This window comes from Marmota flaviventris, chromosome 5, assembly GCF_047511675.1.
Source record: "Marmota flaviventris isolate mMarFla1 chromosome 5, mMarFla1.hap1, whole genome shotgun sequence".
In the NCBI taxonomy this organism is placed as follows: Eukaryota; Metazoa; Chordata; class Mammalia; order Rodentia; family Sciuridae; genus Marmota; species Marmota flaviventris.
In genome coordinates, this window is record NC_092502.1 from 7,026,023 (window position 1) to 7,033,036 (window position 7,014).

Consider the following 7,014-nt stretch of genomic DNA (forward strand, 5'->3'; position numbering starts at 1 on the left):
AGCCGATGCAGTGAGGTATTATGTATGCGCATGGCCCACAATCCACCGAGGCAGGAGAAGAGAAGCAAACCTCAGGTCACCAACTTTCCTTTATTCTTCAGGGAAGTCAATCCATCAGGCATAGGAAGTTTCATTTTCTGGGTATGGAAATACATTACCCCCCACCCCACCGTGATACAGGAGTTTGGAGACTGTAGACATGCAGTTTGGACAGTCAGAAACCTAGTACTGCAAGTTAAAATTTTAACTCAGGAAGGCAGCTGTAAAAAGTTTTAAACTTATTGTCACTGGGAAAAGCTCACAACTAGGTGTTCCCTGCTTATCTCTGGGACCCATTGTTACCTAGAGCCTCACTATTTGCTTTTCTCCTTCCAGGAATCATCTGCTATGGGAAAGGGTAAAAAATTCAGGACCCAGCCTTTCAGTGTTTGCCTCCCTCCTTCAGGACTCACTGTGGTTGTGAGAAACTGATATGACTCCATTTTTTTGAGAAACCAGCTTCTACCTCAAGGCCTGTCCAGAGGGAGGGGGCATGACCTTTGTCCTTGGAAAAACTCATGGAGCCTCCTAGGCACATACCCACCCTGCTGAGTTGTTCCTAAATAAGAGGAGAGATCTGTAGCACCAGGTGTCCCTGACTCAGTTATGCTAGGTAAGGACCCATAGCAACCCCCTAGCAACCACCAATCAGCATGAGACAGGGAAAATACCTGAAATGCCAGGTGACCCTCCCAGTAGTTTTGCGGATTGATAACAGGATTAGGCAACCCTGCAGTTTAGCATATACACCCTTGCAACCCTTCACGGCCTACACCAATCAGTTCAAATGTATCCACCACTTGAACTAACCAATCACCCTTACCCAACTTGTTCCCGCCAGTGAACGTGTTAATCAATGTTAAGAGTTGTTGTTTGTTTTTCCCACAGTATGAAATGATTTGCTGTGTGATGTTGTGACACATAGAGTATCCCCCAAAAACCTATAAATCCTCACTGAACCAAGGGCCAGGACTCACTCCTCAGGACCCCTGCATCGGAAATGGTTGTGAGTCCAGGCTTGAGCTTGCAATAAAGACTCTTGTGTGATTGCATCGAATTTGGCTCCTGGAGGTCTATTGGGGTCCCACGAATCTGGCATTTCAGTTGGGCAGGGGTAAATGTTTGCTTTTGGTAGATATGCTGGGGAAGAACCCAAAAAGGGATGAAATTTTGCTTTTTCCCTCAGTGTCCATTGTTAATGTATGGTTAATTTTCCCTCCCTCCTCTCAAACCACACTGTCTTTTCATTTTTCTTGGTGAGCTGTCTTGTAGGAATGTTATTTTCCATAAACCTTCAATTACTATTAATTAACTACTTGTCTTTATCGTACTATTTCTTTAAAATTTATGGTGTTCTCTCAGTAGCTCAGTGCAGACCAGCCACATTCCATGTGGTCAGGAGTCCAATCTAATCTTTGTGGCTGCCACATAACAGGTGCATCTCTGAGGTTTGTGACCCCTGATGTCTGTCAGCAACATTCACCCACTTTTATGCTACAATGAGGATACATCTCTTCCCTGCTAGTAGCTCTCCTGCTTTCCAAACAATAGAGCCCCAGGAGAGAACTGGAGACGCAGGCAAAAAAATCTCCACAGGTTGACCACACCTCCCCACCTGTTGCTTGGTGGTGGCCCATCTCCTTCCAGAAATCAGATAACAAAACAACAACAATAAAAAAAAATTATAATAATAAATTTGAAAAAAAAAAGTGAAGAGAACCCTAAGTCTTCAGCTGTGTCCACAGCTCACCTCTACAGTTTAGATGTGCAGGTAGCAGATTAAAGATATACTTCCTGACGAATATGCAGAATAAGTCCAAGGCCATTTCCCCCTATGTGCAGCTGTTTCCTCACCCACCTTGTCTGGGGTAAAATTGAAGCTTCTTTGAAAAGTCCAGGCCTCAGCTAGAGGGAGGAGTACATAAGGAATGCCTGGCACCTGACCTCCAACCCTAACCACAATACAATAAGCCCCCTCTCCACACTCCTGTCCCAACCTAACGAATCAGCCTATAAAATCCACCCTTGCTTTAGCCCATTACTATCCCCCCAAAATGAGTCATATCAGGTGTCTGACCTATTGACTCCAACCACAGGTAATAAAGCAGAGCTTGGTAATCTGAGGCTTGCTTCCCAGCTCCCACTCTCACTTGTGCACGATTTTCACTTGTACTTACTTTGTAGTTGGACCTTGACTCTAATCTTCAGGCTGTGACTGTTTCCTCTTCACATGTGTGGACTGCTCTGTGACTACCAATCACATGTACAGATGTTCATATGCATACCTGTGTAACTCAACACCATCTAATAGGAAACTCAACCTTGAACAAGGGGAGGATAACTCAGTGCCTGTTGGCTTCCTGTTGTTGGCCAGTAACTCCAGTGAATGTGTTGTTGAACCCTGGCCTCCCATCTGCACTGGGTCTATGTGTCAGGTGGCTCTGACTGTAGAACAAATCACTCCACAACTTACCAGCTCAAGGATGAGCTGGTCAGCAATCTGGGCACAGCGGGGCCCACACAGACATGTGTTCTACATATTGACCAGGCAGCTCTGTTTCTGGGGGGAACTGGCTGTTGGCTGGGGCACCTTGGTTCTCCTCCCCATGTATCTCCTTCTCCATCAGCAGCACAGTCTTTGCTCTCATGGAAAAGGAGGGTTCTACTAGGAAGACAAGAAGTACTCAAGACCTTTGGATCCAAGATGCACAATGATACACTATCATATTTGTTGTATTCTGTTGGATGCAGTATATAAGGAATAACATGATCTTAACACTGTTGAGTTTTGTTGTGCTTGAATATTAGCTACTTCCCATTTATTTAGCTCTTTCTCGATTACTTTCAACTTTCTGTCTTACCTTTCTGGTCAATAGGTCTTAACCTTCTTCTGTTGTAAGATTTATTTCCAAGTATTTTTTTTTTTTCATACAATTTTGAATAGAACTGCTTCTTGTTTTCATTTTGAGATTGTTCATTTCCAGTGTAAAAATCTTCTGTTTCTGTGTGTATTCCTCTTGTCATCTGCAACATTGCTGAGCTAATTGAGTTTGGTGTTGTGTGTGCTCATGTTTATGTGAATGCCTTAGAAATTTTCACATATGCTTCCAATATAGCTTCTCATTAGTTTCTCTTTGTTGTTCAATATCCAAACAGTTAAATGTCAAATACAAATAGCAAACTCAGACACACTTTTTTGGGGGAGGGGGTACCAGGTATTAAACTCAGGGACACTGGACCACTGAGCCACATTCCCAGACCTATTTTAAATGCTATTTAGAGACAGGGTTTCACTGAGTTGCTTAGTGCCTTGCTTTAGCTGAGGCTGCCTTTGAACTCTTGTATTGTTTGAATTTATATGGCTCCTTTCCACCCTCCTCAGTCTCCTATGCTTTCTTTCCAGAGTGAAATATGGTGTGCCCATTAAGGAATGAATAACATGTGAAGAAATGTCACATATACTTCATTTATATGAATTTATACTAATAAGTATTTTCTTTTTACAGATTTAAAATTTGGAATTTTACTGAAGATTTCTCACTGACTTCCTTTTTAAAATACGTTTTATAGTTGTAGATGGACAGCATGCCTTTATTTTATTTGTTTATTTTTATGTGGTGCTGAGGATTGAACCCAGTGCCTCACGCATGCGAGTCAAGCGCTCTGCCATTGAGCTACAGCCCCAAAGCCCCAAGCCCTGACTTCCTTTTTAATTGTACAATTCCTCTACTACATGACTGCTATTAAAAATAACAAGGACATTATTGTGTTTTTCTTATTAATAATTTTTCTTTAACTAATAGGTCTTGGGTTTACATACTATCAATATGAGCAAAAATTTAAGGGCTTTTTTTTTGGTACCAGGGATTGAACTCAGGGACACTCGACCACTGAACCATATCCTCAGCCCTTCTTGTATTTTCTTTAGAGACAGGGTTTCACTGAGTTGCTTTCCACCTCACTTTTGCTGAAGCTGGCTTTGAATTGTTTTCCTCCTGCCTCAGTCTCCTGAGCCAATGAGATTATTTGCATGTGCCATGCTGCCCAGCCTAGGTTTGTAATATGTGTAAATTAGTAAAAAGCAAATGTATTTATTAATTTGTAACATGGCTTTCCAATAGCTATTATTAAAACAGTGATATTTGGGCTGGGGTTGTAGCTCAGTGGTAGAGCACTTGCCTCACATGTAACACATTAGATTCAATACTGAGTATGACATAAAAATAAATGAACAAGCAGGCTGTGGTTGTGGTTCAGTGGTAGAGCATTGGCCTAGCATGTGTGAGGCACTGGGTTTGATTCTCAGCAATGCATATAAATAAATGAAAAAAATAAAGGTTCATCAACATCTAAACAACATATTAAAAAATAAATGAATTAATATGTTGTGTCCATTGACAAGTAAAAATATATTTTAAAAACACAGTGATATTTGTGAATGTAGTTACTTAGCAGTGCTTAAAATTCAATTATTTTGTAAACTCTGGAACATCTGTGTTGTATGATGTATGTGACACTCATGAAAAATACAAAGAATAAATATATTTAAAGTTCTGATAATTTGTTTTATATGTCTTACAATTTACATGAAAAGGATATGTAGGTTAATGATAAAAATGTTTGCATACTCTCCTCAAGGTCCAGGGTTCAATTGAAATGGCTCACACCCCCCCTCAAAAAAAAATCCATATCATGCTATGATTCCCTGAAGGGTCACTCCATGCTGAATGACTACAAATTACCTTTGATTTCTCCCAGAATTTTTGTTCTCCTCATCAATGTTCTGGTATTTGCATTTGCAGCCTAAAAGGCAGACCCAGTAAAATCATTTGAACTACAGTGAGTTACAAAAATTCTACTGTACTTCTATTGTACTGTGTTATAGTCTGATTCAAATCAATACAAGTAATAGGTTATAGGTTATAGATTAGGAAATATAGATTAATGAAAGAGTATGAATAAGAAAATTATAAGATTATAACAGGATTATAAGTTATAAAATTAGTAATGTTAAGTTACCTTAGTTTGCCCTAGTTATAAGATAGAAGAAGTAACAGTAAGATAGAAGAAGTACTACATCTTTATAGTTTCTCTGTGAAACTATTTTATGAGCTATTTTAAAGATGATAAAAACGTGTATTTTTGCACTTTGTGCACCCACTTGCACTTTGTATGCCTGCAACTGTAAAGTCCCCAAGAAGTGGTTCTTTTGTGTTCTCAGCCCCTGTACTCTTGCATGCTTGCAATTTGCAAAATTCCGTATGATGTAGTTGTCTTCTGTAAATATTGGAACCACAGACAGCCTGGCATGTTTCTCTCAGAGAGCTACTTAGGCTATGTCAGAAACAACCCTGGCCAGGATAAGATAGGTCAAATAAAAATTCTTTAATTTGTTTCAAATTCTGACTTTGTGTGTTTTCTTAGTGTTTCCCCATAACATACTATACACTGGATCATGTCTCCTTTGCTTACTATACTATTTTATTTACATATCTCAAATCTAAGACCTCACAATAATTAAAAGCAAAAGCCCACATGTTCTCTATTGGATTAAGTAAAGAAATCATGGAGACTTCTTACATCATATTTCTGTGGAGATTCTTGTTGAATGGATCCAGCAAAGCCCACTTCTCCTGGGTGAAGTTCATAGCCACATTCTCAAAGGCAACTGAGTTATAAAATATCCCACAAATGTGTAGTTGAGGGCTGGTGAGATTAGCAGTACTAGGAATCTGCACTTAACATGACAGTGTTCACATGATTCTGTGCTCTCCAAATACTTATTCTGTGATTTGGTCACCAAAACTCAGAATCCGTCTGGACTCATTTCCTCAAATGCAGACATTCCTACACTAGGATTAAGTTATGCAGAAAAGCAGTAGCAGAGCAAGAATAGCCTTGTCACTGGAGAGTTCTGGGAGAAAGATATTATCCTGGGCCATCGTAATTTCCCTTTGCAGACTGAACCTCAAACACGCATCTAAAAACAAATTCCAACTACCTGCTTGCTAAGAAGGGATTCTTCTCATTAGGACTCCTGAACTCATATATCTTTAGAAATGTCTGCACACAAAGTTGGAACTTTGCTGATACATGGGAAATCTGGATTTGGATAGATTATACCTCCCTAATGGTGAAGCATGGCTCATTATTCCTAATGAATTTATATAAGCCAGATAGTATTTACTGGATTTCTTTTTTCCTTCCCAAACTCTACCATCTTGTCCCACTCTTACACCAGTGCTGAGGGCATGAGCAGCTTCCCCGCTAGCCCATGCTCCAGGCAGAGTATCTAACCAGCTGCCCAGAAGATCATATTTCAGAGAAGCTGTCACTATTTGTAGAAATCATCTCAAACTATTTGATTAGTAATAAACAAAAACATTTCAAAGGTAGCAATTGGTTTACTCCAGATAACATTTTGCCAAGTAGTAAATAAGAGTAATATTCAACAAACAGAACAACATGAAGCTGTCTATTAACTAAAGTTAAAGCAGTGTGGGATAAGAGAAAACATAGCATGGATTTAGAAACAACTAATATTCAACAAGATGACACCTTCCAAGGGACACCCCTAGAAAGTTTCATAAATCTCCAAAACACATTCTGTTAGTCTAGTCTACAGAAACGACTTTTCCAATGCTAATGGGAAAACAAATGTTAACAACTGCCAGTCTTCTGAGCAGACTGCAGTCTGGCTTTGGCTAGGCAAGCACATTACACTGAGCTGCAGCTGTACCTTTCAGTGAGCTACACACTTTTTATATTTTTATTTTTAAATCTCACTACATTGTCCAGGCTGGCCTCAGCCCCTTGAGGAACTGAGATAACAAGTGAGTGCCACCATGCCCAATGGCAAATTATCTACTGAAGAAAAAGAGTAACAAAGAGTAACAAATTCAAATACACTAAAATTAAGGAAACTAATAAATGAACTCAGCAATGATGCAGAGCATAAAACTCAATCTGCAAAAC